This window comes from Nicotiana tabacum, chromosome 2 (assembly GCF_000715075.1).
Source record: "Nicotiana tabacum cultivar K326 chromosome 2, ASM71507v2, whole genome shotgun sequence".
In the NCBI taxonomy this organism is placed as follows: domain Eukaryota; kingdom Viridiplantae; phylum Streptophyta; class Magnoliopsida; order Solanales; family Solanaceae; genus Nicotiana; species Nicotiana tabacum.
Window position 1 is genome coordinate 21,654,859 of NC_134081.1, and position 12,122 is coordinate 21,666,980.

The 12,122-nt window shown below is 41.0% G+C and overlaps 1 pseudogene; it reads right to left on the bottom strand.

The window, feature by feature from the left end:
* Nucleotides 1-8,269: 8,269 nt before the first annotated feature.
* LOC107796359 (CENP-B homolog protein 2-like) lies at nucleotides 8,270-9,798 on the bottom strand (annotated as a pseudogene).
* Nucleotides 9,799-12,122: the final 2,324 nt, after the last annotated feature.

Genomic DNA, 12,122 nt, shown 5'->3' on the forward strand with positions numbered 1-12,122 from the left:
AAATAGGAGGAACTTAAGAAGGCGAAGTCTTCTCGTTTGGACGCTCGGTGGAAGGCGAAGATCTTCGAGTTGGCGAATAAGACTTTTCGGGCTGAGAGGGAAAATGATCAATCAATGGCTAGAGCTAAGGAGGACTGGCTCGAGGAGAGGATCGGGGAATTGGAAAAGGAGAACTTTGACCTTCATGATCAAGTGACCGCTCTGGAGGCCGAGAAGGCTCAACTACTTGCACGACCGTCCTCTTCCAACGCTTATGATTTTCCAGTGTACCTCGGGAGTTGTACAAAGAGTGGATCCATGCCGAGGCCCGGTTAGATGTGTTTCAGGACTTGCACGCAACGGGCTCTATTTCTTACTGCCTTTGAGGATGCTCGAGTTAAGGCTTGCAAAGCTCAGGTCGCTTGTGGATACGATCCCGCCACGCCTCGACCTGACGACAAGGATGGGGAAGAAGATGTAGACCGGCTTGAGGAGGATGCCCGGTATGATATCGTTTATCCTCAAGGAGAGGGTGGTGAGCATGCTGGGAACCGAGATGATAGGGTCGCATGGGGTCGTGATGGCGAGGGCCAATAGTCTTTCTTTTAGACTTTTTTGAGTATTTTTGTTGGCGTCTTCAAGAGCCCTTGTAATGAACTCTATATTCGTATATGAATATTATGGTTGTTTTCTGCACCTTTTTCCATATTTGTCACTTGTTTCTACACTCTTATATTTTGATTTTGCCGAAAATTGCTTGTTATAATTTCTGTTCTTTTTATTATCGCCGTCTTTTTGTTGGTCGTAGCCTTGGGGATGAATATTTATGGCCCGTATTTGTCCTTTGTTTATATTGGTTGAGTGTGCTTCTTCATTTAGGTTTGGCTAATAGGTGTTTTTTGGACTTGGTTGATTTTGATCTTTTGCCAAGTTATGGCCGAGGGCCGGTAGATGTCTGTTCGAAATGGGTCGAACTTAACATTTCCTTAAAATTGTGGGCCAAGGACTAATGGGTATTTTTCAAAGTCGGTCGAACTTCACCTTTCATTAAATAGTGGGCCGAGGGCCGATAAGTGTTGTTCGAACTTGACCTTTTATTAAGGCGCGACCGAGGGTCGTTGGTGTTGTTCAAAGTCGATCTAACTTAACCTTTTATTATATTGTGGGCTAAGGGCCGATATGTGTTGTTCCAACTGGGTCGAACTTGACCTTTTATTAAGGCGCGACCGAGGGCCGGTAGGTATTGTTCAAGCTGGGTCGAACTTAACCTTTCATTAAATTGTAGGCCAAGGGCCGATAAGTGTTGTTCGAACTGGTCGAACTTGACCTTTTATTAAGGCGCAACTGAGGGCCGGTAGGTGTTGTTCAAGCTGGGTCAAACTTAACCTTTCATTAAGGCTGTTTGATAAACGTAAGTTTCTATTACTTTGACGTTGTTGCTTTGATTACATGATTGGAGAAAGTTACAAGCTTTGGGAATTGGCTAGCGTTCTAGTTCTAGTCCCGGTCTATCTAGTCCCTTCATTATTCAGCTTGGAGAGTCTCTAGGAGTCGGGCAATGAAAAAGAAAATAGTCCCTTATTTGCATACTTCGACTCAAAGTGTTCCTTTCGTCGCCTCATTAAAAACATACTTGAGAAAACCCTAATGGGATAAAACTCAAGTGAGGGAAAAAGAGTACGACTTGGGGGCGCTTCTTCCTTTTAGAAGTTGAAGTATTTGAGGTGGCTGGAGTTCCAATTGTTTGGTAATTGTTTCCATCCATTGTTTTTAGTTGGAACGAACCCTTGTCTGCTTTGGTAGTAATTTTGTATGGGCGGTCCCAGTTTGTTCCCAACTTTCCTTTTCGTGGATCTCTGCTTGCTTGAATTTTGGATTTGAGTACATAGTCCTCGACTTTGAGTGGCCGAACCTTTGCCTTCTTGTTGTGGTAGCATTCCGCTTGCGGCTTTTAGGCGACCATTCTTATGTACGCCATATATCTTCGTTTGTCGATCTCATCTAGCTCTTGCCTTCTACTCCCGTTATTGTTAGTGCCGCTTACGTGGGAATACCTTAGGCTGGGTTCTCCGACTTTGACTAGTATGACTGCTTCGGTTCCGTAGACCAGCGAGTAGGGTGTCTCTCATGTGCTAGTCTTCGGGGTGGTTCTATATGCCCACAATACCTTTGGGAGTATTTCCTGCCACAGTCCCTTGGCGTCTTCGAGATTTTTCTTCAGGATGTTTAATATAGACATGTTGGAGGATTCTGCCTGCCCGTTACCTGCTAGGTGATATTGGGTCGAAAGTATTCTCTTAATATGTCATTTCTCGAAGAATTCGGCGACTTTCTTTCCCATAAACTGGGTTCCGTTGTCGCAGCTGATCTTTTTGGGTATGCCGAATCGGTAGATGATGTTTTTCCATATGAAGGAGATTACCTCTTATTCGCGTATTTGGGCGAACGCTCCTACTTTTACCCATTTAGAGAAATAGTCAGTTAAATCTAAAAGAAATCGTACATTACATCGCCCTACTGGGAGGGGCCCCACGATGTCCATTCCCCACTTGATGAAAGACCATGGGGAGGTAACTGATTAGAGATGCTCACCTGCTTGGTGAATTATTGGGGCGTACTTCTGACAATATTCGCATTTCTTCACAAATTCTGAGGCGTCTTTTTTCATGGTGGCTAGTAGTTTCCTCCCGTATGAGACATCTAACAAGTGCTCGATTGCTGCAATGAGCGCCACAATGGCCTTCATGGACTTCTTCGAGGACGCGCTGGGTTTGGTTTGGGCCCAAACATTTCACTAGAGGGCTACCGTATGTCCTCTTGTATAGGTCGCTGTGGAGGAGGTTGTATCTGGCTGTCCGCATTCTTAGTTTTTTGGCTTCCTTTTTGTCGTTTGGGAGTGTGCCGTCCTGCAAGTAGGCTATAATACGATTACGCCAATCCCAAGTTAAACTTACATATCTTACCTCGCTTTGGTCCAACGATGACTTGAGGAGGTGGACTACACTTTCATCCCCGATCGTGATACGTTTGGTGGCAGTAACCAATTTGGCGAGGCCATTCGCCACAATGTTCTGAGCACCCCGGATCTAGTTGAGCTGGCATTCGTCGAACTTGGGCAGCAACTTGCAGATCTCGATATGATATTTTTGCAACCTTTGTTCTTTGATTTGGAAAGTCCATATGACTTGGTTGACTACGACCTGAGAGTCACAACGGAGCTTTAACTGATTTTCCCCATACTTGAGTGTTAGTCTCAATCCTGCAATTACGGCCTCATACTCGACCTCGTTGTTAGTCATATCTGGGCATCTTATAGACTGGTGAATCACTTCGCCGGTAGGGACCTCGAGTACGAGTCCTAGTCCGGATCCGGAAGCTCTAGATGCGTCGTCGGTGTATAGGACCCAGAGGTCTTGTGTTTGGAGAGAAGCTTGGACGACTTCCTTTTCGACTTCAGGCATTATCGTTGCGCTGAATTCTGTGACGAAGTCGGCGAGAACTTGCGACTTTAACGCTGTTCGCGGCTGATATATGATATTGTGCTCACTTAGCTCGATGGCCCACTTGGCCAGCCTTTATGATAATTCGAGTTTATGTAAAATGCCTCTCAGATGAAAGTTGCTAACAAACGAGATTGGGTGGCACTGGAAATAAGGTCTAAGCTTTCATGAAGCTATGACTAGTGCCAGGGCCAGTTTCTCGAGGTGTGGATACCTTGTTTCGGCGTCGACGAGTGTTTTGCTAATGTAATAAATGGGAGTCTATGTACCTTTAATTTCTTGGATCAGTACTGCACTTACTGCCACTTCGGAGATGGCCAAGTAGACGAGGATATGTTCCTCGGGTTCGGGCTTTGAGAGTAGAGGTGGTGACGAAAAATACGCCTTTATCTCTCGCAGGGCTTGTGCACATTCAGGCATCCAATCAAGGCCGTTATCCTTTTTTAGTATGCTAAAACATTTGTGACATATGTCAGATGACCGCGAGATAAATCTCGACAGGGCGACGATTCGACCAGTTAACCTTTGGATTTGCTTCTTAGTAGTCAGTTGATCCGGTATCCCTTCGACAGATTTGATTTGGTCTTGGTTGACTTCTATCCCTCGTTGCGACACTAAAAAACCTAGAAACTTCCCCTAGGCTATGCCAAACGCTCATTTCTATGGTTTAGCTTCATTTCGTACTGTCTCAATATGTCGAAAGCTTCCTTCAATTTGTCGATATGATCCTCCGCCTTTATGGATTTGACCTCCATTTCCCGTTTTTCTTTTTAATCATCATTGCGTTGGTGCTCCACTTAGGGTATTTCGACTCCCTGATGGAGCCATTTTCTAGTAGCTTCTCCACCTCCTTGTGGACGACATCATTGATGGCAGGGTTGATTTTTCGTATGACATGCCTTACTGGAAGGTAGAATGGATTGAAATTTAATTTGTATGTGACGATTTTCTTGGGGATGCCCGGCATATCTGCATGGCTGAAGGCAAAAACATCCGCTTTAGATATTAAAAACTGACTAAATTTACCTGGTTCTCGGAGTTTTCAATCGATGTAGGCCTTTTTGCTGAAGTCGCTGGAGTCTAATTGAACGAGGTCGAGGTCCTCTATAGTTGAGTCCGCGGCTTCAATAGTTTCGGGATCCACGATGACGTCCCTGGTATCTTCTTGCGTCGACATCGAACCTGTTGTGTTATGCCTCTTTTTTGCTTGTCTTTCTTCTATTGTGTTGTTGCGCTATCTAAGACGATGCGGTAGCATTCCTGGGACGTGCACCGTTCTCTCCGTATGCTGAATATTCCCCAAGGTGTAAGGAATTTAATTACTTGGTATAAGCTGGAGGGAACGACTCTAATGGGATGTATCCATGGTCGTCCTACTATGGCATTGTATGTGGTGGCGTGGTCCATGATGTGGAACATTGTCTCCAGACTTATGCCGCCGACCAAGATGGGGAGTGTAATTTCACCCGATGTTTGTTCAACTGCATTATTAAAACTGTTTAGTATGATGCAGCGCGACATTATCTTGTCCTAGAGTCTTATCTGTGTGAGGAATCAGGGATGGATAATGTACGCTCCACTTCCATCGTTTACCATGATACATTTGACATCAATATCTAAAATTTCCAAAGTAATGACGAGAGCATCACTGTGAGGGAAATTCAAACAGTTAGCATCTGACTCGTCAAAGATGATACTTTGTTCGAGTCAGTCATACCATTCGTGGGTAATAGATCTTTTGAGCTTGTGAGTGGCAGTGAATTTAACGCCGTTGATAGAGGCATCGTCGCTACCGCCGATGATCATGTTGATGGTGCGAGCTGATGATAGTGGCTTTGGTGGACCTTGGCGTTCACGACCTCTGGCGAAGTTGTTTCTCCCCTTGTCGCTCAAGAACTCTTTGAGGTGTCCCTGCTGCAACATGTTTACCATCGCTTGCCTTATGGCGATACAGTCTTCTGTCTTGTATCCGCGCTCCTTGTGGAATTCATAGAGGGCGTCGGATTTTCTGGTGCTCAGGTCAGACCTCATATTGGGCAGTCACTTCACCTTCATTTTGCGTTTTTCTAGGGCATAGACTATTTTTGTAGGTGACACACAAACATTATGAGAAGACAATAAGGGGGGCATACCTCTCTTGTTCCAGTGAGTCCCCGTCCTCGGCTTAGATGGGCCTTCATCATAACGAAAAGAAGATGGGGCGGGGGCCCTGACGTATGGCTGATGTCGTTCCCTATTGGGTCGTGAGACCGGGTGATCCCTCCTTATGTTATATCTTTGTTCTTTCCAGTGCTCAGCTTGTGCCGAGATAAGATGTCGAGTTGGTCCGTTGAGGGATCATCATCTACTCGGACTACGGCACAGTAAGCATTGTGGATTTCATTCCAAGTGGTTGGAGGATATTTCATCAATCGGCTCAGCAGTTTTTCGGTCGCTCTTGAACCCTATTTACTCAACCCATTCTGAAGGCCACGACTGCCATCCCTTCGGACACATTTTGTAGGGTCATCCTTAACTTTTTACATCGGGCGAGGAAGTCCCACAGTCCTTCTCCCAAGAACTGCTTGATGGCGAATATGTCATTTACTCTTGTTTCGGCTTTCTTGGCTTCGGCATGCACCGTTACGAACCTATCAGCCATTTATTTGAAGGTTTTTGTGGAGCGGGTTAGTAACTGTGAATGCTATGTTAACGCCTCTCCCGTGAGGGTTTCACCAAATTTCTTCAGCAAGATGGAGGACACTTGTTCCTTGGTGAGGTCGTTGCCCTTCACGGCGGTGACATAATGAGTTACGTGATCTTCGAGGTCAGTCGTTCTATCATATATCCTGATATACAATGGCATTTTGAAGGTCTTTGGTATGGCATGCGAGGCTGCTTCCTCGCTATACGGCTGCTCTACGAATCTACCGGCGTACCTCTTTGGCAGTAGTTTAGGGGTGCCCTGTATCGTACCGACCCGTTCTTGGTGTTCTTTCATTTGATCTTTGAGCGTTTTATTTTTATTCTCCATTTCTTCCATCCTCTAAAGAACATCGGCGAGGATGTCGTCACCTGGATTTTTAGTGATATTATGAGTTATACCTGGTGTTGGAGGGTCTGGTTGTTCGCCTTGATCATTTTCTCATTGCACTGTGTGGGCTCTTGTGGTCTCTATGGTCATGCATGGAGCAGGTTTGTTGAGCACGCTTACTAGTGTATCGGTCAACCACGCTTCGAGGAGCTTTTTCATGGCCAGTGGCGTCCCTTCTCCTGTGGACGTAGTTTCCCCATTTCCATTTGGTTTTGTTATGCTACAATTGAGGGGGGGAGGCGACCTCTCACGTATGAGGGAGGCAGTGGGTATCATATCATCGCCTAGTGTTTCACAGCTCTCGTTGAGAGCGTTCATGTGATTGCCAGGGAAGTCACCTGTCATTTTCGTCCTATCTCCTTGGTTACCTACCATGTAAGTATCCGTAGGTGAAACCTTGTGGTTTGTTAGGTTAGCAACTCACGCGAGTTGTAGATCTAAAGGGTCATAGACGGCGCCAAATTGTTTGACCCAAAATTTAGATCCGTGTTCAACCAATTAAATTTAAATAAAGTAGAGTCAATCTTAGCTAGTATTAATATCCAAAAGACAAGATAACTAGTTTTGTAATAAAATAATATATATGTGTTAGGTCACATGGCAATAAATATGAACAATGTCAATATTATTTAACAGCTCAAAAGGAGTGATGTAGCATTAACTAACAATATATATATAGCAATAGATGGTATTTTAGTAAATAAGAACATATGAGTCACCTGAAAGAGGTGAGATCTGTTGATATTCCTTATGACAATGATAAATAATTGTTGAGTCTTTGAACATTCAGGTTGTTCTTGGATCAAGTAAAAAAGTTGGACAAGGATCTTAGTGAAAAGGTATTTTTTCGTATGTTTGCAATATGGTAAGATTCTCTCAATTAAGTCAATATTTTCTCTTATAAATGAATATCTTATGTCCCCTATTATTATGTCTCTTTCTATTTATAGGGAACATATTCCTAAAAACCCTGATAGTACAAGTGCATAGAATATCCACTAGAATATTGTTTTTAGTGTCCTATCTTAAAACTAGTTGTTATAACTCTGTCTACGATGCTCGACCTTGATCTACGATGAATTCACGACCTTGATCTTTGCTAACTCTTCAACCGCACCCTTCATCTCTTCAAGGCCACTTTGACCTCGGGCAGATCATTGTAGAAATCTTACTGATAATACGTTGAGGCATATGATGGCTATCACGATGCTGACGTGGCTTGCCTATATCAAAGATAATTTTTGGCCTATACAATATTGAAGTTTAAACGGGTAATTAAGCTAATCCATGGATAATTAGAGCACAAAGACGATTCCAAACTTTTAAGTTAATATATAGGTGCAAAATTCAAAACATTTACCATTTACTTACAGTAGTATTTAATATTATGCAAATGTTTTAATGATCAATCGAGATAGTAAATATGTTCACACTTACTGTCAAATTAAATTGCGTACAAAATGATGTTCAAAAGCATATACAATAGAACCTCTCTACGTTAATACTCGGTAAATTAATAAACTCTCTAAAATAATATTTTTCTCCGATCCCGACTTGGGGAAGTGGAAAATATCACCGATTTCTGTAAGATTATAAGATAATAATTTTTGAAATACACCTATATAAATATATGGTCCCATTAATATTATAAATTAATAATTCTTTAAAATTATAAAAATATCTAAGACAATTTAGCGAAACATGATTCTAGTATTTTTTATTTTTTCTTAAAATTTAAATCTAGTTGAAGCTCATATCTAACTTTTCTTATTGCATCAAAATATTCTGGTGTTGTTTTCTCGAACTGCACCAAAATATTGTGAAGAGTTTTAGACGCGATAAGTGCTTCGTTACGCGCAACTGGTTCTAAAGGTATTGTATCGTCTTCAACTTCATCATCAATATTGTTTTCTCCGATGGTATCCATAATTTCTTCTAAGCTCCGAACCTTTGAACATACATCATTTTCACCCGGATAATCGAACTTTCTATTGACATATATTTTATTGCGGTAACCGAGATCATTAGCCATGACCTCAAGTTCATGAATATCATTTTCACAAGTGGGTTTATTTAAATTCCTTGAGGCTTCATTCCCCGCATGAATTTTGCAGTGTCGGAAATAATTTGCTATTGTCTCTTGCTGAACATTTGTTGTCTTAGCCGCATCGCAAGATTGATAGCATCCAAAATATTAATCTTTCTTGTATTAGTTTTGTCCAAGCTCATAGCCTTCGAATATCCTACGGTAAAATCTACTGCGATAATGCATCTTGAAAGCTCTTATTATCCAAGCATCACAACGTTGAATTTTTAATGTCATGTTGGGGGGCAAAAAAAATAATTCAACATTTTTTAGTCATTCAATATTTCTTGGATGTGTTGGATAATTATCTACCACAAGCAAAATTCGTCCATCATGCATTTTTTGGTCAAACCAACGAATATATTCATCAAAAAGCACATTTGTCATCCATGCTCTTTTGTTTGCACGATATTGACAATTCAAACTGTTCATGTTGACATTCTTGAAGCCACGTGGCTTTGCATATTTTCTAATAATCCATAAAAAAAAGTTTTTCAGATCCATCCTCATTGCAACAAATAACAACTGTGAGCCTTTCTTTGTCCTGCTTTCTTCCTTCAAGTTGTTTAGTAGCAAGAGAATGATCAGCTTGTAAACTGTACAACAAACCAGTTTCATCCATATTAAAAACATCATTCATAGGGAACTAGTCTATTTTTCTTTTATGGACTCCAATGTCATCTCCATGTCTTGTATATCAAGAACCACTCTCGCCAAAATGACGAAATAACTTGATACCATGTCTTAGCTTGAATTTCTCAAGCCAATCTTGAGAAAAGTTATTCTCAAAATCTTGTTGAGGATATAAAAGTTTCATGGTATCTCTCGCTTTCTCCAAAATTAACTCTCCGATTATATTTACACGGTTGTAGTATTGGAGAAACCACTCATAAACAACCTTTTTCATGTCTGAAAATTTTACTGGCTTGTGCCTCTTGATATCCCTTCCCTTTTCTAAGTTTAGTCGAAAGATACTCAGTTGATTGTATGAGTGTGTTTGATACTATACCTTGACTAGCTTTCAAATGAATATTTTCATCAAGCCAGAACTGCAAATCTTTTTAAGTGCATGTGAAATGATCTCTTTTGTACTCACATAATGCTTTACGTATTTGATCTATCATTGTTGATTTTATGACATCTTTTAGATGAGAAGCCATTGTTGAGTATGATTTGAAAAAAAAATCTATATATGTTGCCTATATAGTTTATTCTATATATATATATATATATATATATATATATATATATATATATATAAGAAACTAGGTATTACATTGCAGACTTTATAAGAGGGCGCATTCCATTACAGTTGAATGAGCTCATATTTTTTTTAATTGTATCTATGTTACATGTCCAAAAATTCCTAACAATTTTAGTTCCTAGGATGTCTGCTCAAAATACATAATTTAAAAACATCAGAGGAACTGCTAGCATGGTAGTTCTACCCAAAAAGCTTAAATTTGCTGCCTCTTTTGCCAATGTATCGGCCATCCTATTCTGTTCCCTGTAGCGGTGTCTCACCACCACCTTGTCCATCATTTGCATCAATAACCTGCATTCATAAATTATAGGATCGTAAGTTGGTGAGTAGCATTTTTATTACTTCAGTCGGATCTGTAGCTATGTCTAGTGGAACCCAACCATTTTGTTCTGCTATTTGGAGGACCTTTAGTAGTGATTTTAGTTCTGCCATGATGTTGGTGGTATGTGGTATATTTTTCATATATCCCATAATCCAATCCCCACTATGATTCATGAATACTCCACCAATTCCCCTAATGCCTAGGTTGCCCCTAGCAGCACCATCCGTATTGAGTTTATAGTTCCCCATCCTGGGAGGTTCCCATTTAACTCTGGTATGGAATGGCATCCTGATAGCACCTTTTGAAGGGTTAATTGCAACCCTTAATGTTGTTTTTGCTTAGCATGTCTTGAAACCAGTGGCCACAACTTCTTTGAATGCCCCAATGTAACCCATTTCTGGCATGAAATACTAGCCAAGGGATCTACTGAAAGTTAGCAATTGAATCCCATATTCTCATCCCAGCTCTAGCCAATAACCTGGAACAAGCTAAAGAAACTTTCTTTTAACAATACTATCACATGGGAAAACATCCTTCCTTTTTGCTTGTGGCACATCTGGCTAGCAAGAAACCATAACTTTTTCAATAATACAAAGAGATTTATGGCGTGGGTGATTCTCAAGATTTTCTTTTAGTCATAGAAACTCTCCACTCTCTCTAAGAATACCTACATGGACACAACCACTACACCACCAATTATACCACCGGACAAAAATAGCCAAAATAAATGTGGAAGAAATAATAACACACTCTTATAAGAAAATGCAACTCGACAAGCAGGCAGTAAGCCAAACAGAATACTACGATGAAGATACCCCCCAAATCAACAAAGATGATAAAGGAAAAAATATTGAAGGATTAATTTTCCTCTCACAAGAAGACAAGAAACACATATACCAACCATGATGCTTCTAAGTAATCATAAAGGTTTTTGGTCATAGAATGCCTTCCCATTACCTTCGATCTAAACTGATTGACCTATGAAAATCATCCGAACAGTTAATCTTGATTGATTTAGAATAGGACTTCTTCATTGTCAAATTTAGTCTAGAGGAAAATATGGCTAAGGAACTACACCTAGGGCCATGGTTTGTCTCTGGGAATTTTCTATCAGTGCGTAAATGGAAAACAAAATTTATCCCATAAGAAGCTTCACTCTCTTCCACATCCATATGGATTTGCCTACCCCAACTACCAACAGAATTCTATGACAAAGAAATATTGGAAAAAGTTGGTAGAAAACTTGAAAAACTACTCAAAATTGATTCATACACATCTTCCACGTTGAAAGGAAGATATGCACGCATCTGTATCCAAGTACCACTTGAAACCCCAGTGGAAACATCAGTAATTATTGGTGACCATAAGCAAGCTGTGATTTATGAAGGTGAAGGTACGTTATGTACAACGTGTGGAAGAATTGGCCACACAACAAAAATTTGCAATTTCAAAAAACTCCAATTATCGCTGTCACAAGAAGTCCCTAAAAATTCAGGAATACACACCAAGGAAGGAGAGGACGATGGATGAAAGATAGTCACTTTCCTTAGACAAAAGAAAACAAGCCAACAACCGATGAAGGGAAGGAACAATGGAAACAAAAGCAATCAGCATCATACACAAAAATCACAAAAGATCCAGGTAAAAATGTTCGATGCAAACTCTGGTAAATTTCTGAAAACCAAAACTTTTCAATATAATTCTAAGTCCAATAATATGCAGTCCAAAAATTACAATAGGCCCAGTGGCCCTGTGAATAAACAAAACCCAATCCCCCACTCCCCAACAGCCCAACACACGAGGCCCCAGCCCAAGCACAATGGCAAACACAAGGCGGGAATGGGGCCCGATGGAGCTGATATTCAAAAGTCAGTTGGGCCCGTTAATGATGCCTACCA